This window comes from Tachyglossus aculeatus, chromosome X1 (genome assembly GCF_015852505.1).
Source record: "Tachyglossus aculeatus isolate mTacAcu1 chromosome X1, mTacAcu1.pri, whole genome shotgun sequence".
Classification (NCBI taxonomy): domain Eukaryota; kingdom Metazoa; phylum Chordata; class Mammalia; order Monotremata; family Tachyglossidae; genus Tachyglossus; species Tachyglossus aculeatus.
The window spans coordinates 40,128,896-40,153,258 of NC_052101.1; the positions used below are offsets into that span (position 1 = coordinate 40,128,896).

General features: G+C 46.8%; 1 non-coding gene across 1 annotated transcript; it reads left to right on the top strand.

Annotated features, from left to right (window-relative positions):
• Window positions 1–15,216: 15,216 nt before the first annotated feature.
• Window positions 15,217–15,354, top strand: LOC119920558. Its single transcript, XR_005448294.1, has one exon. It is a non-coding gene; the product is annotated as a small nucleolar RNA SNORA7 (small nucleolar RNA).
• Window positions 15,355–24,363: the final 9,009 nt, after the last annotated feature.

Here is a 24,363-nt window from a genome sequence, read left to right on the forward strand (position 1 = left end):
CAATGGCATGCACTCCCATTAGCCCCAGCACATCCCTGCAGCATCACTGCCCTCAAATTTCTTCTCCTCTGCTTTATTTCTCATCTTCCTTAGGGAGGAAGCTAACTCCCTGGGTATCTGATTATGAAATGATTATGTGACTTTAGTGATTGTCACTTCAGTCTTTTGCCTCCTGTTAGGAAGAAGATGGGGTGGGGAGAGCCTTGGGAGGTATGAGAAGTACTTGGGAGGAGTTGGCACAGTGACCCTGAGAAGCAGTGTGGTCTAGTGGATAGAGCCCCGGCTTGGGAGTCACAGGACCTGGGTTCTAATCCCAGCTCTGCCACTTGTCTGCTATGTGACCTTGGGCAAGTCACTTCACTTCTCCGGGCCTCAGTTACCTCACCTGTAAGATGGGGATTAAGACGGTGAGTCCCATGTGGGACACAGACTGTGCCCAACCTGATTAGTTTGTATCTGTCCTTCGTTCATTTAGTCGCATTTATAGCACTTATACTGTGTGCAAAGCACTGTAATAAGGTCTTGGGAGAGTACAATCTAACAGTAAACAGACACATTCCCTACCCATAATGAGTTTACAGTCTAGAGGGGGAGACAGATTAAATAAATTACAGATATTAGTATAGTGGCTGGCACATAATAAGTGCTTAACAAATACCACTAAGAAAAAAGGCAGGGGTTTGCAGGATTTCTTCCTTGGGTCCTTTCAATCTTTGTTTTCTCGATACTCCCTCCTTGACGTTCACAAAGAGGGCACCTTTCATAGGGCTATACTTGTCTTCTCCCGGAACCTTAGCTGGTTGGATATTCCTCTGGAAATACAGGCCTTTCTGCTGCCCAGCAATGTGAACCCACGTCTTCATAATAATTTATTGAAGCTTATTCCAGCTCTCAGTTATTTCACTCTCGGTTTCTTGCCTTCAATGGAGGCAGGTATCAAAATGGGCCTACTTGCAATTTCCTGAAGTTGCAAAGCACTTTCAGATAGGTGTCATTTGATAAACTGTGTGAGGATTAAATACACTACAGTTATACAAAGAAAGGGTACATTTTGCATTAGATATTCCAAGGTTCTGATGTTTGTGTCCTCTCGTCTGCTAGACCCACATGCTTCTATCCTTTGATTTTGTCTACCGAATCTGAAATAGGTATTGCTTACATCTGTATTTGTGTCTATTCTGTCTTCCTCATTAGACTACCTCCTCAAAGATAGGGGTGATGTCTTCCTTTCAACTTTACACTACCTCACTCTGCAGGGAATACATTATTACTGGTTGCCTGGGTGACTTTTTTATTGGCATTTATTAAGCACTTACTATGTGCTAGACCCTCTACCAAGTGCTGGGATAGATACAAGATAATCAGGTTGGACACAATCCCTGTCCCACATGGGGGTCACAGTCTTAATTCCCATTTTGCAGGTAACGTAACTGAGGCCCAGAGAAGTGAAGTGACTTTCCCAAGGTCACATAGCAGACGCGTGGCAGAGCTGGGATTAGAACCAAGGTCCTCCGTCTCCCAGGCTCATACTCTTTCCACTAGGCCATGCTGCTTCTCTTGGTAACCAACCATCACCTCAAGGGAAAAAAAGATGTTTGATTAGGTAGATCATTTCTTCACTGCTCCTGCGGCAGCTTCAATCCTGATGTCGTTAATGCTTTCTTTTAAAACTGATTCCAGCAAGAACTAACAAAGGGAATAGGTTGGAATTCCGTATAATAACAATTACAATGTGCCAAGCATGATATTGAGCATTGAATAATAGCCTTGTTGCTTCCCTGGTCCTTCTCATCTCATTAGTGTGTGCTAAGCACTGTACTAAGTCCTTGGTAGAATACAATGATGAAGAATGGGTTTGGATGATTCCTGCCTATGAGGAGCTTCCATATTAGAGCGGGAGACCAACATTAAAATAAATTATAGGGCTAAGGGGCTGAGGGGAAAGGGAGTGAGTATCAAACTGCTTAAGGAAGCAGCGTGGTTTAGTGGAAAGAGCACGGGCTTGGGAGTCAGAGGTCATGGGTTCTAATCCTGGCTCAACCACTTATCAGCTGTGTGACTTTCGGCAAATCACTTGACTTCTCTGTGCCTCAGTTACCTCATCTGTAAAATGGGGATTCATTCAATCGTATTTATTGAGCGCTTACTGTGTGCAGAGCAGGATTAAGACTGTGAGCCCCATCTGGGACAACTTGATTACCTTGGATCTACCCCAGTGCTAAGAACTGTGCTTGGCACATAGTAAGTGCTTAACAAATACTATTAAAGGGAACCTATCCAAGGGTCTAGGTGACAAAGAAGGAAAGGTGCATAAAGTGGGGAAGTGATGGCTTATTCTGGGAAGACTTTTAATTTTGGAAGAGATGTGATTTTAATAGGGCTTTGAGGATGGGGAGAGCAGTGGTCTGTCAGATATGAGGGGGGAATGGGGCCTATCAGAGGGAGGTTGTTGGCAAGGGGATAAGCACTGAGAAGCAGTGTGGCCTTGGAGTCAATAGTATTTATTGAGTGCTTACTTTGTGCAAATTAGATTAGCATAGTTTGGACACATCCTCAAGAGGGCTAATTCTCTGGAGAAGACACCGTGTAAGTGGCCATTGTCCTGAAAGGCTGAAGGATTGCTCAAGTAACTCAAGTCTCTGAAAAGTTTTCCAAAGGTGGCACTGGGAATTATATAGATCAGTGTTTCTTCTTTTCCTGGCAAATTAGTTAAATGGAGGATCAGTGAGCACTTACCAAAACATGTTGGTTTCTGAAAGTCCAGGACTTTCCCAGACTGAGCCCCTTCCTCCCTCCCCGGCTCGTCCCCCTCTCCATCCCCCCATCTTACCTCCTTCCCTTCCCCACAGCACCTGTATATATGTATATATGTTTGTACATATTTATTACTCTATTTATTTATTTTTTTTACTTGTACATATCTATTCTATTTATTTTATTTTGTTAGTATGTTGGTTTTGTTCTCTGTCTCCCCCTTTTAGACTGTGAGCCCACTGTTGGGTAGGGACTGTCTCTATATGTTGCCAACTTGGACTTCCCAAGCGCTTAGTACAGTGCTGTGCACACAGTAAGCACTCAATAAATACAACTGATTGATTGATTGATTATACAGAAGGTGCTCAATAAATTCTGTTGATTAGATTGATTAATTGTGGGAGGTGGGATTGGCAACAGGTGCTCACAGGTTTTGCTTCAGATGGGGTTACAGAGGAGGGATCTGGCCCTTCCTCAGCTAAAGGGGGGATCAAACTGCTCCTAGCTAGCCCCACACCGGTAGAGGGATGGTTGGACCAAAAATGGAGGGTAGTGGGCAGGCATAATAATAATAATGGTATTTGTTAAGTGCTTACTATGTGCAAAGCACTGTTCTAATCGCTGGGGAGGTTACAAGCTGATCAGGTTGTCCCATTGTGATCATTGTGAATGGCAGAACAAGGACCAAGAAAATGTCTGGGGAAGGCAAACCCCCCTCCTCTCTTCTCCACCCTCCCAGGGTCCTGCACATCTTTCACACCTGTGTACACGTGTGTGTTTTTGTGGGAAAGAACGGTTTTGTGCAGACAGCTGGGTGTGCCAGGGAGTGAGAAAGAGGGAGTATGTAATTCTGTGCGAAGATGTGTAGGGGAATGAAATGAGTTTTCACTGCAGACTCCCAGGTTTCGATTTCATCTTGTTTTCCTCACTGCCTGGTGGATGTTGACATTTAGCTTCCCAGGTGGGTTGTGTTTCCAGGTGGAGGGGCCAAATCCAGTCGAGAGGTCCAAATTGGATTAGGCTAGAGAAGAGGGAGGAGGAGGTCATTGGTGACTTTGGAGGGGGTGGGCTCAGGAGGATGAAAAGGGAGTTGGGCAGATTGGAGGGGGTGGAAAGGGGAGTTGGAGGAGAGGAAGAGGAGGCAGTGGGTGTTGAGAAACTGTGTGGGGTCTTTGGCTAGGAATGGGTGCAGGGAGAAGGGGTGATAGCTGGGTGGTGCAATGGGATTTGAGGAAGGGTTGCTTTATAATAATTATAATTAATAATAATAGGTGGTATTTAAGCTCTTACTATGTGCAAAGCACTGTTCTAATCAATCAATCAATCGTATTTATTGAGCGCTTACTGTGTGCAGAGCACTGTACTAAGTGCTTGGGCAGTACAAGCTGGCAACATATAGAGACAGTCCCTACCCAACAGTGGGCTCACAGTCTAGAAGGGGGAGACAGAGAACAAAACCAAACATACTAACAAAATAAAATAAATGGAATAGATAGGTACAAGTAAAATAAATAAATAAATAAATAAGCTCTGGGAGATGTGGGCTCACAGCTCTGGGGCTTCACCAGTCTGGCTTCGGTGCTCGCAGTTCTGGGACTCAGCCAGCCTGGGTTCAGTGCTCTTTGCTCTGGGGATCGACCAACCCGGATTTAGTGCTTGCAGCTCTGGAGCTCAGCCAGCCCAGGTTCAGTGCTCTTAGTTCTATAATTCAGTCACTCTGGGTTCAGTGCTCACAGTTCTGGGGTTCAGCCAGCTGGGGTTCAGTGCTCTTAGCTCTGGAGCTCAGTCAGCCCGGGTTCAGTGCTCTTAGTTCTGGGGCTCAGCCAGCTTAGGTTCAGTGCTCTCAGCTCTGTAGTTCAGTCACTCTGGGTTCAGTGCTCTCAGCTCTGGGGCTCAGCCAGCCCAGGTTCAGTGCTCACAATTCTGGGGTTCAGCCAGCTGGGATTCGTACTCTTAGCTCTGTAGCTGTCACTCTGGGTTCAGTGCTCATAGCTTTGGGGCTCAGCCAGCCCGGGTTCAGTGCTCTGAGCTGTGGGGCTCAGCCAGCCCGGGTTCAGTCCTCTGAGCTGTGGGGCTCAGCCAGCCCGGGTTCAGTCCTCTGAGCTCTGGGGCTCAGCCAGCCCGGGTTCAGTGCTCTCAGCTCTGGGGCTCAGCCAGCCCGGGTTCAGTGCTCTCAGCTCTGGGGCTCAGCCAGCCCAGCTTCGGTGCTCTCAGGTGTGGGGCTCAGCCAGCCTGGGTTCAGTGCTCTTAGTTCTATAACTCAGTCACTAGGGGTTCAGTGCTCACAGTTCTGGGGTTCAGCCAGCCGGGGTTCAGTACTCTTAGCTCTGTAGCTCAGTCACTCTGGGTTCAGTGCTCATAGCTTTGGGGCTCAGTCAGCCCATGTTCAGTGCTCTTAGCTCTGGGGCTCAGTCAGCCTGGGTTCAGTGCTCTTAGCTGTGGGGCTCAGCCAGCCTGGGTTCAGTGCCCTTAGCTCTGGGGCTCAGCCAGCCCGGCTTCAGTGCTCTTAACTCTGGGACTCAGCCAACTCGGGTCCAGTGCTCTTAGCTCTGGGGCTCAGCCAGCCCGGCTTCAGTGCTCTTAGCTCTGGGACTCAGCCAGCCCGACTTCAGTGCTCTCAGCTCTGTAGCTCAGTCACTCCAAGTTCAGTGCTCACAGCTCTGGGGCTCAGCCAGCCTGGGTTCATTCATTCATTCTATCGTATTTATTGAGCACTTACTGTGTGCAGAGCACTGTACTAAGCACTTGGGAAGTACAAGTTGGCAACATATAGAGACGGTCCCTACCCAACAGTGGGCTCATAGTCTAGAAGAGTTCAGTGCTCTTAGCCCTGTAGCTCAGTCGCTCCGGCTTCAGTGCTCTTTGCCCTGGTGCTCAGCCAGTCTGGATCCAGTGCTCATAGCTCTGGAGCTCAGCCAGCCCGGGGTTCAGTGCTCATAGCTCCGGGCGAAGCATCGGCGCTTAGAACAGTGCTTCGCACAGAGAAGCAGCGTGGCTTAATGGAAAGAACCCGGGCTTGGGAGTCAGAGGTCGTGGGTTCTAATCCCGCTCCACCACTTATCAGCTGTGTGACTTTGGGCAAGTCACTTAACTTCTCTGGGCCTCAGTTCCCACATCTGTAAAATGGGGAATTAAAATTGTGAGCCCCACGTGGGACAACCTAATTACCTTGTATCAACCCCAGTGCTTATAACAGTGCTTTGCACATAGTAAGTGCTTAACAAATACCATAATTATTATTATTAATAATAACAATGCCATCATGATGAGGCTCTCTTCTTCCCTTCAAGCAGCATGGCTCAGTGGAAAGAGCCCGGGCTTTGGAATCAGAGGTCATGGGGTCAAATCCCGGCTCTGCCAATTGCCAGCTGTGTGACTTTGGGCAAGTCACTTCACTTCTCTGGGCCTCAGTTACCTCATCTGTAAAATGGGGATTAAGACTGTGAGCCCCACATGGGACAACCTGATCAGCTTGTAACCTCCCCAGCGCTTAGAACAGTGCTTTACACATAGTAAGCGCTTAATAAATGCTATCATTATTATTATTACTGAGAGTCCACCTCCTCCAGGAGGCCTTCCCAGACTGAGCCCCCTCCTTCCTCTCCCCCTCTCTATCCCCCCCCCACCTACTTCCCCTCCCCGCAGCACCTGTATATATGTTTGGACAGATTTATTACTCTATTTATTTTACTTGTACATATTTACTATTCTATTTATTTTATTTTGTTAATATGTTTTGTTGTCTGTCTCCCCCTTCTAGACTGTGAGCCCGCTGTTGGGTGGGGACCGTCTCTCTATGTTGCCAACTTGGACTTCCCAAGCGCTCAGCACAGTGCTCTGCACACAGTGAGCGCTCAATAAATACAATTGAATGAATGGATGAATGAATGATTATTGTCAGGGTTACGGGGGCGGGGGGAGCCAGAGGGAGCGCTCCGCTCTGCGCATGCGCTCTGCGCAGCTCCACCGCCCCCTCCCGCGGCTCCGCTCTGCGCATGCGCTCTGCGCAGCTCCACCGCCCCCCCCAGCGGCACCTCCCACCCAGCGAAGCCTGGGGCGACAGCGTCTCCTAGCGGCCGAAGGACGAAGTTCGCCCCCGTCAGCTGGGCCTGCTGAAAACGGTGAGCGAAGAATTCTCTTTAAGAAGAATTATTTAATGATAATCATGATGGTATTTGTTAAGCGCTGACTATGTGCGAAGCACTGTTCTAAGCGCTGGGGGGGGGATACAAGGGGATCGGGTTGTCCCACATGGGGGCTCACAGTCTTCATCCACATGAGCCCACTGTTGGGTAGGGACCATCTCTATATGTTGCCAACTTGGACTTCCCAAGCGCTTAGTACAGTGCTCTGTACACAGTAAGCGCTCAATAAATACGATTGAATGAATGAATGAATTTTACAGTGAGGTCATCCCCCTTTCCATCCCCCCTTCTTACCTTCTTCCCTTCCCCACAGCACCTGTATATATATGTATATATGTTTGTACATATTTATTACTCTATTTATTTTACTTGTACATATCTGTTCTATTTATTTCATTTTTTTAATATGTTTGGATTTGTTCTCTGTCTCCCCCTTCTAGACTGTGAGCCCACTGTTGGGTAGGGACTGTCTCTATAGGTTGCCAACTTGTACTTCCCAAGCACTTAGTACAGTGCTCTGCACACAGTAAGCGCTCAATAAATACGATTGATTGATCCCCTTCTTACCTCCTTCCCTTCCCCACAGCACCTGCGTATATATGTATATATGTTTGTACATATTTATTACTCTATTTCTTTATTTTACTTGTACATATCTATTCTATTTATTTCATTTTGTTAATATGTTTGGTTTTGTTCTCTGTCTCCCCCTTCCAGACTGTGAGCCCACTGTTGGGTAGGGACTGTCTCTATAAGTTGCCGACTTGTACTTCCCAAGCGCTTAGTATAGTGCTCTGTACACAGTAAGCGCTCAATAAATACGATTGATTGATTGATCCCCCTTCTTACCTCCTTCCCTTCCCCACAGCACCTATATATATATGTATATATGTTTGTACATTTTTATTACTCTATTTTACTTGTACATATCTGTTCTATTTATTTCATTTTGTTAATATGTTTGGATTTGTTCTCTGTCTCCCCCTTCTAGACTGTGAGCCCACTGTTGGGTAGGGACTGTCTCTATAGGTTGCCAACTTGTACTTCCCAAGAGCTTAGTACAGTGCTCTGCACACAGTAAGTGCTCAATAAATACGATTGATTGATTGATTGATCCCCTTCTTACCTCCTTCCCTTCCCCACAGCACCTGTATATATATGTATATATGTTTGTACATATTTATTACTCTATTTATTTTACTTGTACCTATCTATTCTATTTATTTTATTTTGTTAATATGTTTGGTTTTGTTCTCCATCTCCCCCTTCTAGACTGTGAGCCCACTGTTGGGTAGGGACTGTCTCTATAGGTTGCCAACTTGTACTTCCCAAGCGCTTAGTACAGTGCTCTGCACACAGTAAGCGCTGAATAAATATGATTGATCGATTGATTGATTGATTGACTGTCATGTATCTAACCCAGTACTTAACGCCATGCTTGGCACCTAGTAAGCACTTAATAGATACCATAATTACAGACTGGGAAGCCGGGGGAGGAGGTGATAATGCTCAGCTCTGGTTAGTCATGGCTGGTGGTTTTACTGGGTGAAGGAGGGTTGGCCTTGACAATATGATGAGTTCCCTTGATCCCTGAATTTTCTAGACTCAAACTGGCCCTGAGCTAGAACATATTAAATTAGTGTCCATTGCCGCAGGGAAGGAAAGGAATGTCGTGGCCTAGTCGACAGAGCACAGGCCTGAGGGTCTAACACGGGATCTGGCGTGGCTCATTGGAAATAATAATAATAATGGCATTTATTAAGCGCTTACTATGTGCAAAGCACTGTTCTAAGTGCTGGGGAGGTTACAAGGTGACCAGGTTGTCCCACGGGGGGCTCACAGTCTTCATCCCCATTTTACAGTTGAGGGAACTGAGGCCCAGAGAAGTGAAGGGACTGGCCCAAAGTCACACAGCTGACAATTCGCAGAGCCGGGATTTGAACCCATGACCTCTGATTCCAAAGCCCCTGCTCTTTTCCCCTGAGCCACGCTGCTTCTCCTGAAGAGCATGGAAAGAGCATGGGCTTGGGAGTCAGAGGTCATGGGTTCGAATGCCGGCTCCACCACATGTCTGCTGTGTGACCTTGGGCAAGTCACTTAACTTCTCGGAGCCTCAGGTACCTCATCTGGAAAATGGGGATGAAGACTGTGAGCCCCACGTGGGACAACCCTGATCACCTTGTAAACCCCCCCCCCAGTGCTTAGAACAGTGCTTTGCACATAGTAAGCGCTTAACAAATGCCATCATTTATTTTTCATTTATTTTTAATCCCAGCCCTCCCACCTGCCTACTGTGTAACCAAGTCACTTCACTTCTCTGGGCCTCAGTTACCTTGTCTGTAAAACATCTGTATATATGTATATCCTGTATATATGTTTGTACATATTAGTCTATTTTACTTGTACATATTTATTCTATTTATTTTGTTAATATGTTTTGTTTTGTTGTCTGTCTCCCCCTTCTAGACTGTGAGCCTGCTGTTGGGTAGGGACCGTCTCTAGACGTTGCCAACTTGTACTTTCCAAGCGCTTAGTACAGTGCTCTGCACACAGTAAGCGCTCAATAAATACGATTGAATGAATGAACGGGGATTGACCGGTGAATCCCACGTGGGACAGGGACTGTGTCCCACTTGATTAGCTTGTATTTCCCCCAGCACTTAGAACAGTGCTTGACACGTAGTAAGCGCTAAACAAATACCAGTATTATTATCATTATTACCAACTGTCCCCCCTCTCTAGATTGTAGGTTCGTTGTGGGCAGGGAATGTGTCTGTTTATTGTTGTACTGTACTCTCATTCAATTGTATTTGAGCGCTTACTGTGTGCAGAGCGCTGTACTAAGTGCTTGGGAAGCACAATTTAGCAACAAACTGTCTCTATATGTTGCCAACTTGTACTTCCCAAGCGCTTAGTACAGTGCTCTGCACACAGTAAGTGCTCAATAAATACGATTGATGATGATGATGATGAACAAACACAGTCCCTACCCACAACAGGCTCACAGTCTGTTAGGGGTAGACGGACATCAAAACAAGTAAACAGGCATCAGTAGCATCATTACAAATAAATAGAATTATAGCTATATATACATCACTAATAAAAATAAATAGAATTACAATTATAAATGCATACACATATACCCAAGTGCTGTGGGGTCGGGGGGGTGGGGGAAGAGCAAAGGGATAGAGTCAGGGTGATGGCTGAGGGGGGCAAAGGAAAAGGGGGGCTTAACAAATTAACTGTAGGGTGTAATTGTGGTGTTAAAGTGCTTTTTTTAAAAAATAAAAAAGGCATTTAAGTTGTCCTATGTGCCAGGCACTATACTAAGCGTAAGGGTATATATATATGCTTAGTATATGCTTAGTATAGTATATATACATATATATATATATATGTATATGTATATAATCTGTATATATGTTTGTACAGATTTATTACTCTATTTATAATTTTACTTGTACATATTTACTATTCTATTTATTTTATTTTATTAATGATGCGCATCTATCTTTACTTCTATTTATTCTGATGACTTGACACCTGTCCACATGTTTTGTTTTGTTGTCTGTCTCCCCCTTCTAGACTGTGAGCCCGTTGTTGGGTAGGGACCGTCTCTATATGTTGCCAACTTGTACTTCCCAAGCGCTTAGTACAGTGCTCTGCACATAGTAAGCGCTCAATAAATACGATTGAATGAATGAATAACTATGGTGTTTGTTAAGCATTTTTTTAAATGCTATTTGTTAAGTGAAGGCTTCCTGGAGGATCCGAACTTTCAGTAGGGCTTGGAAGGGGGGAAGTGTGCTAGTTTGGCGGATTTCATTCATTCATTCAATCGTATTTGTTGAGCACTTACTGTGTGCTTTTTACCACCCTACTGTACTTGGAAAGTACAATTCTGTGACAAAGACAATCCCTACCCAACAACGGGCTCACAGTCTAGAAGGGGGAGACAGGCGACAAAACAAGTAGGCAGGCAGCAATAGCATCAAAACAGATAAATAGAATTATAGATATCAATCAATCAATCAATCAATCAATCGTATTTATTGAGCGCTTACTATGTGCAGAGCACTGTACTAAGCGCTTGGGAAGTACAAATTGGCATCACATAGAGACAGTCCCTACCCGATAGTGGGCTCACAGTCTAAAAGGGGGAGACAGAGAACAGAACCAAACATACCAACAAAATAAAATAAGTAGGATAGAAATGTACAAGTAAAATAAATAAATAAATAAATAAACAGAGTAATAAATATGTACAACCATATATACATATATACAGGTGCTGTGGGGAGGGGAAGGCGGTAAGGCGGGGGGATGGAGAGGGGGACGAGGGGGAGAGGAAAGAAGGGGCTCAATCTGGGAAGGCCTCCTGGAGGAGGTGAGCTCTCAGCAGGGCCTTGAAGGGAGGAAGAGAGCTAGCTTGGCGGATGGGCAGAGGGATTGGGGGCATTCCGGGCCCGGGGGAGGACGGGGGCCGGGGGTCGATGGCGGGACAGGCGAGAGCGAGGTACAGTGAGGAGATTAGTGGTGGAGGAGCGGAGGGTGCGGGCTGGGCAGTAGAAGGAGAGAAGGGAGGTGAGGTAGGAGGGGGCGAGGTGATGGACAGCCTTGAAGCCCAGGGTGAGGAGTTTCTGCCTGATGCGCAGATTGATCGGTAGCCATTGGAGGTTTTTGAGGAGGGGAATGATATGTCCAGAGCGTTTCTGGACAAAGATAATCCGGGCAGCAGCATGAAGTATGGATTGAAGTGGAGAGAGACACGAGGATGGGAGATCAGAGAGAAGGCTAGTGCAGTAGTCCAGACGGGATAGGATGAGAGCTTGAATTAGCAGGGTAGCGGTTTGGATGGAGAGGAAAGGGCGGATCTTGGCAATGTTGCGGAGCTGAGACCGGCAGGTTTTGGTGACGGCTTGGATGTGAGGGGTGAATAATAGATATATCTATAGATAGATAGATATACCCATCATTAATAAAATAAATAGAATAATAAGTATGTACAAATATACACAAGTGCTGTGGGGCGGGGAAGAGCAGAGGGCGGATGTGAGGAGGGAGGGCCTTCCAGGGGCCAGAGGTCTACGGCGGGACAGGCGAGAACGAGGCACGGTGCTTAGGCCAGTGCTCTGCACACAGTAAGTGCTCAATAAATATGATTGAATAAATGAATATTACGAGATTGCCCCCGCTTCTTCCAGCAGAGGGATCCCCAGACTGTCCCATGGAGCTCTATTTTTCCTCCGCCGATTTTCCCCGACCCAGGTTGCAGTGCCTGATTTCACATGCCCAGAACTCAAACACATCACTCCCCCCCGAACGGCTCAGGAACCTGAAAAGAATCAATCGACGCTATTTATTGGGCGCTTACAATGTGCAGAGCGCTGCACTAAGCGCTTGGGAAAGTACGCTACAATAGAATTAGCAGTCACGCTCCCTGGCCCATAACGAGCAGTGGTTACTGTAAAATCAGCACCTCCTCTATCACTCCACATTCCCGGAATCCCATAAAAACTCCAGAGCTTTCTTTCCAAGATTCCCCAGGCCTTGGGGCAACTGGCAGGTGGGTGCAATTGTTGGAACTCCCCATTCTCTGCATCTTGGGTATATGTCATTAGTCTTTGATTAGCATCAACAGTGGTGTTGATTGAATGCTTACCATTTGAAGGGCACTGTACTAAGCACATGGAAGGATATAATACAAAGGACTTGGTTCCCTTGCTCATGACGGGTTTACAGTCTAGAGGGGGAAATCCATCAGATTAAGAGATCCTTAAGGATGGGGAATGTGTCTAAATAATAATAATGACGATGGTATTTGCTAAACGCTTACTATGTGCCAGGCACTAAGCGCCGACTGGAGACTACAGCCAGGTGGATTGCCCAATTCCAACTGGCTGCCCCAGAGCTTCCCTCTGGACATCTTGTCTTTTTTTATTTGGTATTTGTTAAGTGCTTACTATGTGCCCGGCACTTTACTAAGCCCTGGGATAGATACAAGCCTAATCGGATTTCACACAGTCCATGTTCCATTTTACAGATGAGGTAACACAGCAGACAAGTGTAGGAGCCATAATTAGAACCCGGGCCCATGCCCTATCAATCAATCAATCGTATTTATTGAGCGCTTACTGTGTGCAGAGCACTGTACTAAGCGCTTGGGAAGTACAAGTTGGAAACATATAGAGACAGTCCCTACCCAACAGTGTGCTCAACCACTAGATAATGCTGCTTGCTCTATATAGACCTGGCTAGGATGGTGGAGGTTAGGGTGGTGAAAAGCAGGTGGGTGTTGGTGTTTGCCATCTTTATTTGCAAGCAGGTGGGTGTTTGTGTTTGTCATCTTTATTTGCAATCAATGATTATCCCAGCAGACCCCAGCATGATTATTGCCAGAAGAACAGAGAGGGCATGTGGCAGGGGCTCATGGGAATCTGGGCTCTAACTGGGGTAGAAAACTCCCAGGTAATAGTAATTGTGGTATTTGTTAAGCGCTTGCTATGTGCCAGGCACTGTAATAATAATAATAATAACGTTGGTAGTACTAAGAACTGGGGTGGATACAAGCAAGTCAGGTTTGACACGGTCCCTGTCCCACGTGAGGCTCACAGTCTCAATCCCCATTCTACAGATGAGGGAACCGAGCACAGAGAAGGGAAGTGACTTGCCCAAAACCACACAGCAGGCAAGTGATGGACCTGGAATTAGAACCCATGACCTTATGATTCCCAGGCCCGGGCTCTATCCACTATGCCATGCTGCTGCTGACTGTGAGCCCGCTGTTGGGTAGGGACCGTCTCTATATGTTGCCAACTTGTACTTCCCAAGCGCTTAGTACAATCAATCAATCAGTCGTATTTATTGAGCGCTTACTGTGTGCAGAGCACTGTATTAAGTGCTTGGGAAGTGCAAGTTGGCAACATATAGAGACAGTCCCTACCCAACAGTGGGCTCACAGTCTAAAAGGGGGAGACGGAGAACAAAACCAAACATACTAACAAAATGAATAGATATGTACAAGTAAAATAAATAGAGTAATAAATATGTACAAACATATATACAGGTGGTGTGGGGAAGGGAAAGAGGTAAGATGAGGGGGATGGAGCACTCAATAAATACAGTTGAATGTGTGAATGAATGTTCCAAGCTAGTGAAGAGCCATAGGGAGGTACCTTTCCAGCTTGGGAGAAGGTTCAGGCTGAAGCTTTAGCTGTGGGGCAGAACATTCCCAGTGCATGGGAATAAGATAAATAATCGGCAGGGATTCCTGCTCACCCAACAGGTTCTCTGTACAGTGCCGGGGAAGGTGGGCAGTGAGAGCGGAGTGGCTCAGCTGTGTTATACCTCTTCCACATCTACTGCAGCCGCATCCCGGCTTGTCAGTCTGAGAAAATATGCTGCAAACAGTGTTCTTTTTTTCCTTCCCTCCTCCCCTGCCTGCCAGTAAACTGTTTAAAGACTCAGATTTATTGTTAAAAAAGAGAGTGAGCGAGAATGATCGACTGTGTGGGGTCTGAGTCGTCGCTGAGTTATGGGCCCGGGACTCCAGGGCTTGTTGCTCCAGCTGGGGCTGACCGTCCGGCGGCAAAGTGGGAGATGAAATTAGCACGGAAACCAAGGCTGCGCAGCTCGAATTTGGGAGCTGAACGCGTCCCTGGGCTGAGGCGATGAGGGAGACTAAAGGGGGGCCTTGGGAGCCCCAAATCAGCCGTATTTATTGAGTGCTTACTATGTGCAGAGCACTGTACTGAGCGTTGGGGAGAGTACAACAGAATTAGCAGATATGTTCTCTGCCCATAACGAGCTTACTTAGAACAGTGCTTTGCACATAGTAAGCGCTTAACAAATGCCATTATTATTATTATTATTATTATTAGAGGGGAACGGAGAAATACCTGTTCCTCCTAGTCAGCGAGCCCCATGTGGAACGGGGAGTATCCAATCTGATCATCCTGTACCTACCCCTGCACTTAGTACAATGCTTGGCACCGAAGAGGTGCTTAACAAGTACTATCATTATTGTTATTAGAAGAGGCAGCACACAAAGGGGCCAAAATGGAACTTGCCCTTCATCAAAGGACAGATTAATTCAGTATCAAAGGAGAAGTAGCGCGGCCTAGTCAGACCTGGGAGTCGGAAGGACCCGAGTTCTGATGCGAACTCTGCCACTTGTCTACCGTGTGACCCCGGACAGGTCGCATAACATCTGTGTGCCTCAGTTACCCCACCTGAAAAATGGGGATTAAGACTGTTAGCCCCATGTGGGACAGGGACTTTGTCCAACGTGATTAGCGTGTATCTACCCCCAGTGCTTCGCCTCTCAGGATGGCACCTGGAGAGTTGCTAGTCCTCTACCAGTCTTGGCGACGGGATGGAGAGTCAAGCAGAGGCCTACCCATTCCATTCCTAGCTTGGTCAGTGGCTAGTGAGTGGCAAGCAATCTGCTACAAGTTAAAACTCACCTGTGTTTGTCAGCAGCGATGGGAGAGAGTCGAGGGTGGAGACTCAAACTGACTGCGCGGAAGAAGGTGATGGGAACCACTTCCATATTTTTACCAAGAAAACTTTCTGGTTACACTACCAGAACGATTGCAGATGGAGGTAGGGCGTTCTGGAAGAGATGCGTCCTTGGTGTCGCTATGGGTCGGAGACGACTCCACAGCATAAGACAAGACCCCTAGCACTTAGTACAGTGCCTGGCACATAGTAAGAATTTAACAAATACCATAATAAAACGATTGACAGGACTTTTTCCTCCCTTCAGGGTTCACCAAGTTGGCCTGATATTATTTAAACGGGGCCCTGGACTCCAACTACTCCCAACCAGGAAGAGTCGAGCTGGGGAGTCGACTGCACCTACCTCTGGGACCCTGGCAAAGTCACTGATTGTCTCGGCTCCACTTTCCCCCTCTGTCAAGGGAAGATGAACAGACTGGTGAGAGATTGAAAAGTGCATGCAATGGCTTGGTTTTGGAGGCAACCTTCTCCCTGAGGCACGGGCTGAAGAGGAGCAAGGGACAGGAACTGGACGGTAATAATAATAATAATGGTATTTATTAAATGCTTACTATGGCCCTGCCACTTGTGTGCTGTTGGGCAAGTCACTTAACTTCTCTGTGCCTCATTTGCCTCATCTGTAAAATGGGGATTAAGGCTGTGAGCCCTATGTGGGACAACCTGATTACCTTGTATCTACACCAGTGCTTGGCACATAGTAAGCGCTTAACAAATACCGTGATTACTAGGAGATAATCAGGTCTCACATCATCATCATCATCATCAATCATATTTATTGAGCGCTTACTATGTGCAGAGCACTGTACTAAGCGCTTGGGAAGTACAAATTGGCAACATATAGAGACAGTCCCTACCCAACAGTGGGCTTACAGTCTCACGTGGGGCTCACAGTCTAAATAGGAGAGAATAAGTATCATATCCCCATTTTGCAGATGAGGGAATTGAGGGATGAAGAATTTAAGTGACTCAGCCAAGGTCACACAGGAGGTGAGTGATGGAGCCGGAATTAGAACCCAGGTCCTCAGACTCCTGGGTCTGTGCTCTGTGTATTAGGCTCAGTGCTTAGAGGGAAGGAGCTGAGACTCCCCGTCCGCAGGCTCTTCCCCATCCTTATGTTGCCAACTTGTACTTCCCAAGCGCTTAGTACAGTGCTCTGCACACAGTAAGCGCTCAATAAATACGATTGATTGATTGATTGATCCTTAGCTGTATTCTTCACCTCCTGGCTCAGAACAGGTGGGAAAGCGAGTCAGGGTGGCAGAAGCTGGTTTGCAGCCCCCAGTGATCAACCGGGGGAGCTGAGGGCTAATTGTCTCCAACAATGTCCTCTGATGGTGATCTGTAAACCACCGGCTGGACGAAATGCCCAGCCTGGGGCTGGCAAGACAAAATAACAGATAAGTAACTGCACTTTTCCAGGTGATTTCTCTCTTTCCATAAAGTGACCTCCTGAAAGAAGAGAAAGTAAAGTCCTGGGCAATCTGAAAGAGCAAAGGCGTGAAGAGGGAAACAATCACCCTTCCCTCTACTTGGTGTGGGAAGAGAATGTGGAAAGCTGCCAAGCTCCCACGCAAACCCATCGACAGTTTCCAGTCAGCCGTTTTCAGACTTCAGCAACTGACCTCTCCAATCTACGGACCTTTCCCATCTCATGTTCCTCCCTGAACTTTCTCCCTGAAGAGGCCCTCTGGACCAGACCCCTGCCTCAGACAGACTCCTAAAAAGGTTGTTCTGATTCCTTTTTGAAACTTAACCCAACTGTCTGAGGTTGGATTGAAGGACTCCTTCCTTGGGAGGATGGGTTGGGGAAAAAGACCACCCACACTTAACCCATTTCTTCTTTAAGTGTCAAGGAATCATCAGAAGCAATGTGGCCTAGTGGAAAGAGCCCAGACATGGGAGTCGGAGGACCTAATAATAATAATAATAATAATAATGGTACTTGTTAGGCGCTCATTATTTGCCAGGCACTGTTCTAAACACTGGGGTAGATATAAGATAATCAGGTTGGACACAGTGCCTGTTCCACATATGGCTCACAGTCTTAATTCCCACTTTACAAGTGGGGGAACTGAGGCACGGAGAAGAGGTATCTGGGGGTAACTGAGGCTCAGATGAGGAAACTGAAGCCCAGAGAAGTAAACTGACTTGCCCAAGGTCACAGAGTGGACAAGTGAACAAGAGAAGCAGCGTGGCTCAATGGAAAGAGCACGGGCTTTGGAGTCAGAGGTCAGGGGTTCAAATCTCAGCTCCACCAATTGTCAGCTGTGTGACTTTGGGCAAGTCACTTCACTTCTCTGGGTCTCAGTTACCTCATCTGGAAAATGGGGATGAAGACTGTGAGCCCCCCCGTGGGACAACCTGATCACCTTGTAACCCCCCCCCAGTGCTTAGAACAGTGCTTTGCACATAGTAAGTGCTTAATAAATGCCATCATTATTATTATTAATTGAACAAGAGAAGCAGCATGGCTCAATGGAAAGAGCCCGGGCTTTGGAGTCAGAGCTCAGGGGTTCAAATCTCAGCTCTGCCAATTGTCAGCTGTGTGACTTTGGGCAAGTCACTTCACTCCTCTGGGCCTCAGTTACCTCATCTGGAAAATGGGGATGAAGACTGTGAGCCCCCCCGTGGGACAACCTGATCACTTTGTAACCTCCCCAGCGCTTAGAACAGTGCTTTGCACATAAATGCCATCACTAAGTGGCGGATCTGGGATTAGAATCCATGACCTTTTCACTCCCAGGCCCATGTTCTATCCACTATGTTCTGCTGCTTCTCAGAGTACAATATAACATAATAATATGGTATATATTATGTATGTTTTTCCTCAAACTGAGACGACATTTCTCAGGGTGCCAGACCCTGGCTGACCCTGGATCCATCTGCTAATCTTCCAGTGCCAAATCCCCTCCCCTTCTTCCCCTCCCAGGGTCTGCCCAGCCCCTGTTTGGGTAGATCCAGGCCGCCCCCCAACCCCCTGTCTCTAGGCCTGCCCCCTGACCGTCCCCCAGGACAGCTCTGAGATAAGGGTGGCGTCTCCTGTTTATCCCCTGTCCGGCTGGCCCTGAGAAAGGGGCTTCCATCGTCCGGCGAGGCTAGGCCAGGCCTGGGTGTGGCAGCCAGTCCCCTTCCTCCAGCCCCCCCATCCCCACCCCTGAGCCGCAGTGGGTATTTAACTTTGGGCCCCCTCGCTGCTGTAATTCTGCCCTCTCCAGTAGCGCTACAATTGGGCTCAAGTTCCTCCGGCTGTGCTGACAGGCATTCAGCAGCCACTGTAATTGCGGAGTTAAAACAGCTCATTTCTTACTGGCAAGTTGTAGTTAAAGAGGTGCTAGGAGGCAGTCTGACTGTCTATAGAGGGACTGATCAAAGCCCACAAAGGCATCTGGCTCGTCTCTGGTTTCTTTCAGCCCCCCACCCCGCCCCGCCCCTCAAAAATGGTTAAAAAAGTAATTGATGAAAATGAATACCTGCCCCTCTCCCGAGGCGGGAGAGGCAGCCCCAGAGGAGAGTTATTGGAGGAGGGAGAAGCCTTCAACCTGGGCTGCTAAGAAAGAGAAAATGCTTCTTTGCTCCTCCTCTCTGGAGGATTTCTCAGGATTGGGCTGCCCTTTCTTAAAAATTTATCCATCAATCGCGTTTATTGAGTGCTTCTTGGGTGCAGAACACTGTATGAAGCGCTCGGGAGAGTACGATATAACAGGTGGTAGACACATTCCCTGCCCACAACAAGCTTGCAGTGCAGAGGACGAGCTAAGGTACGGTATTTTTTAAGCACTTACTATGTGCCCTGCGTCGTTCTTAGTGCTGGGGTGGATACAAGCAAATCAGGTTGGACACAGTTCCCGTCCCATGTGGGGCTCAGATGAGGTAACTGAAGCCCAGAGAAGTGAACTGACTTGCCCAAGGTCACAGAGTGGACAAGTGGTGGCTCTGGGATTAGAACCCATGACCTTTTCACTCCCAGGCCCGTGCTCTATCCACTCTGCTATGCTGTTTCTCAGTGTAACAGAGTTGGTAGACACATTCCCTGCCCACGACAAGCTTACAGTGTAGAGGATAAGCTCACGGTATGGTATTTTTTCAGCACTTACTGTGTGCCAAGCGCTGTATTAAGTACTGTGGGGGAAGACAAGCAAATCAGGTTAGACACAGTCCCTGTCCCACATGGGGCTCACAGTCTCAATCCCCATTTTACAGATGAGGTAACTGAGGGTCAGAGAAGTGAAGTGACTTGTCCAAGGTCACACAGCAGACAAATGGTGGAGCCAGAACCTTCTCAGTCCCTCTTCTTACCCCATCGGACCCCTGTCACCCCACAACATGCTGGGCACGGGAAGGCCAGGCCCTGCAGGCGCTCATGTTGAGCCCACTGTTGGGTAGGGACTGTCTATATGTTGCCAACTTGTACTTCCCAAGCGCTTAGTACAGTGCTCTGCACACAGTAAGCACTCAATAAATACGATTGATTGATTGACAGTAGCTTCCCTCTAAACCATAAGCTTGCTGTGAGCAGGGAACATGTCTCTTACGTCTGTTTTGCTGTACTCTCCCAAGAGCTTAGTACAGTGCTCTGCGCACAGTAAGAGTTCAGTAAATACCACAACGTTGCATTGTACCCTCTGACTCTTCCCTGGCCAGCTCTGGACTCAGAAAAGCCAACTCCAGTTCCAATCAAGTACCCAGAAGAGTTGGTGATAAGCGTGCTTCACACTTCTGTTAAGAAAGAAAGAAGATAGCAGCACTTACATGTTGGAAGGAAACAGTTTTCTGTAAAGAGGTGAGCAGCACAGAGAAGGGAATCCAAAATCCCTCATCATCAGGGGGCATTTATTAAGTGCTGACTGTGTGGAGAGCACTGTACTAAGCTCTTGGGAGAGTACAGCATAATAGAGGCAATAGACATGTTCCCTACTAAGCACTTGGGAGAATACAACAGAGAATGATAGAACAGAATAAACTACTCGAGGCCCTCTTAAAAAGACTCCTCCTTCAGGAGGCATTCTCTGATTAATCTCCCCATCTGTACCAGATGCTATTCGGTTAGCCACTTCAGCATCAGTGAATTATCTGGAAGTTAATTTGTTATTGATTTATTTATATCTAGTCCCTTTTAAATGTGAAATTCTATTCTATTCTGACTCTGCTATCCATCAGTGGTATTTATCAAGTACTTACTCTGTGCAGAGCACTGTACTAAGCACTTGGGAGAGCACAGCAGAGTGAGTAGTCATGATTTCTGCCCAGAAGGAGTTTACAAACTAGCAGGATTGTAATCTACTAGACCATAAACTCCTCGAGGGCGGGGATCACATCTTTGGCATTTTGTGAATGTTCCCCAGCCACCTGGTGCAGTGTTCCGCACAGGGTAGAAACCTAGCTCAGTGCTCAGCACTCAAGTAAAGGCCCAGTTTAGACAGATGCACAGAATCATGCTTTAACCACAGTAAGTGCTTTGCACACAGGGGTTATTAATAATTATGGTAAGGGCTTACTATGTGTCGAACACTGTTCTAAGCACTGGGGTGGTTACAAGTTAATCAGGTCAGACACAGTCCCTGTCCCATATGGGGCTGGCAGTCTAAGTAGAAGGGAAAAAAGATATTGATTCCCCATTCTATAGATGGGGAAACGGGTCTAGGGAAGTTAAGTGACTTGCCCAAGGTCACACAGCAGGCAAGTGGCAGAGCAGGGATTAGAACCTAGATCCCTTGACGCCCAAGCCCAGGCTCTTTCCACTAGGCCATTGGCGATATGGATACTGAGAGATTGGTGAAGGATGGTGAAAGTAAAGCTACCGGAAATAGTAATATTCATGCAGAGCACACAGTAATAAATAAAATTTTAATTATTTACATACATATTTATTAAGAATTTATTTTCATAAAATTCATAAAAATATTTTAATAAATGTATTTATAATTTATTATTATATAATATATGAATATAATATACACTATATAATGCCTTATTATAAATTTATAAAACATACAAATAATTTTTTAGTAATAAAAATCAACTCATTAGTAACAGTTATTGTATTACCAAATAACATTATTAGGTTGTGATACTGAAGTGCTAATGCTGTGCCAAGCACCTTGGTAAGCACTGGAGTAGGCACAAGATAATCAGGTCAGAAGCAGTACCTGTCCCCCATGCGGCTCACAGTCTAAAGCGGGAGGGAGAACAGGTATTGAATCCCCAGTGTACAGATGAGGAAACTCGAGGCATAGAACAGTGAAATGACTTCTTCAAGATCACGCAATCAGTCATTTTATTGAGCACTTACTGTGTGCAGAGCACTGTATAAAGTGCTTGTGAGAGTACAATATACAGTTGGTAGATACGTTGCCTGCCCACAATAAGCACACATCTGGCAAGTAGCAAAGTGGGGATTAGAACCCAGGTCTCTTGACGTGAAGGTATCCAGTGCTGTGCCATATGGGGACAACCAGATGAAAACCAGACTGTCAGATCAAAAGCTAGCTGCCTGGACACCCTTCCTCCCCTGAGTCCAGCCCAGGCCTGGACCGACACGATAGGTACTTCCCAAGCGCTTAGTACAGTGCTCTGCACACAGTAAGCGCTCAATAAATACGATTGAATGAATGAAGGAGCTGACCATGAAACCCCTTCTCCTCTCTCCCTGGGGTTCACAGAGAGAATTGCGAAATTACCATTCCCTCCTACTTAGGCTGTAAGCCCCCTTTTTACGGCATTTGTTAAATGCTTACTCTGTGCCAGGCACTACACTGAGCACTGGGATAGATACAAGCTAACCAGGTTGGACACAATCCGTGACCCATATGGGGCTCACAGTCTTAATCCCCATTTTACAGATGAGGTAATTGAAGCACAGAGAAGTGAAGTGACTCTCCCCAGGTTACACAGCAGCGAAGCCAGAGTTAGAATCCGCGTTGTTCTCGACCTGGGCTCTATCCACTAGACCCCACTGCTTCTCTAGCCCCTTGTGGTACAGGGACTATATCTGATCTAATTAACTTTTATCTACCCCAGTGCTCAGTACACTGCTTGGTACACTGTAAGTGCATTAAAAATTCTACCATAATTATTATTTTGGTTTGGGGGAGGGGGAGTAAGAGGCCTGGTCTCTAATTCCACTTCACACCCCCCCCAACCCCCCCAACAGGTCTGGTGAGTAATTAGCATAATTAATTAATTTATTAGTGCCAGGCACGGGATGAACCTTTATAGTTCCCAAACACACCCCAAGGCCAGGGAGACAAAGACTTTCCCGCTGTTTAATAAAGTGTTCTGCGAGATTAGCCCTTCTGATATTTGTCAGGGACCTTTTTTTTCAGCCTCTCCCACTCATTTCCTTTCACCAACGTCAATTTGCTTAATTCATAAGCACCTACCACATCAGTATTCCAAACTGGACTACAGGGAAGCTGAGTGACAACCCAGGAGCACCAAGAACTGGCTACTGATACACTTGAGACTTGGAAACCCAAGGAAGATGGTTTCCCTTGAGGGTGTTACTGCACTGGCATTTTAAATGCAGTTGTGGTTATCCCTCTAAGCTCAGTCTGGGCAGGGACCTCTTTTCCTTTTTTTTTTCCCCTAATAGTATTTGTTAAGCGCTTACTATGTGCTGTGGGCACTGTACTAAGCGCTGAGATAGAAATAAGATAATCAGTTTGGCGTAATCTATGTCCCACATGGGACTCACACTCTTAATCCCCATTTAACAGATGAGGCGAACTGAGGCACTGAGAAGTAAAGTGATTTCTCCACGGTCACGCAGCAGATGAGTGGCAGAGTCAGGATTAGAACCCAGGTCCTTCTGGGTCCCAGGTCTGTGCTCTATCCATTAGGATGTGCTGCTTGTATTGAAGAGGTGCTTAGTACAGTGGTCTGCACACAGAAAATGCTTAATAAATACCACTGATTGATTGATTGTCCAGTGGCCCAAAAGCGATCCCAGAATTTTGTGAGAGAGGCCATGCGAGGGATGGGGATCTAACCAACCCAATCCTAAACTCCCTCAGTCAGCTGAACACCTAGACCCAACCCTGGGGACAAGCTGGTGAGGAGCAAGTAGGGGAAGGAGGGTATGTGAGAGGTCAAGGGGCAGAGGGCACAGGGATGCTCACTGTGGATTTTTCCTCTCTGAATTGCTCCTCTTCCCCCTGAAGCCCCATGAGGTTATTTTCAAGGGGAAAAAAAAGAATTATAATAATCCTGGTCCCCTCTCAGGGTCACACCTGGAGAGTTTCCAGTACTCTACCACTCTCGACTACGGGAGGGAGAGTCAAGCAGAGGCACATCCATTCCTAGCTTGGGCAGTGGCTAGCTAGTGGAAGGCAAGCTGCTACAAAGTCAAAATTCCCCTGTGCTGGGCAGCAGTGGCATGAAAGAGAGACAGAGGCAGAGACTCAAGTTAACTGCGTGGAAGGAGGCAATGGTAAATCATTTTGGAATCAAAATTCCAAAATTTGACCAAGAAAACTCTAGGGATACACTACCAGAACGATTGCAGATGGAGATTGGGCATTCTAGGAGGGTTGTTTCCATGGTGTCGCTATGGGTCGGAGATGACTTGATAGCGTGAGACATTTATTGTGGTATTTATTAAGCGCTTACAACGTGTCAAGCACTTTTCTAAGCACTGGGGTGGATACGAGTTATTCGCGTGGGACACAGTCCCTGTCCCACGTGGCACTCACATTCTAAGCAGTGATATGAGCAAGCTCCCCTGAGCACTGCTCTCCTAAACTCCTAACTTTGGCATGAGAGGAATGAAGTGTGCAGCCTGGCTTCAAGTGGGAGAGGAGCAAGAGTAGGTAGTGACACGGAGCTCCCACGGTCAATCCTACTTATATTCCTGGCTCCAGGATTAGTCTTTCCCCCCAACCTTCACTGACAACTGTCCCTGTTGTAGAGAAGGCTTGTTGTCCAATCCCAAAGGATCAGCTCTCCC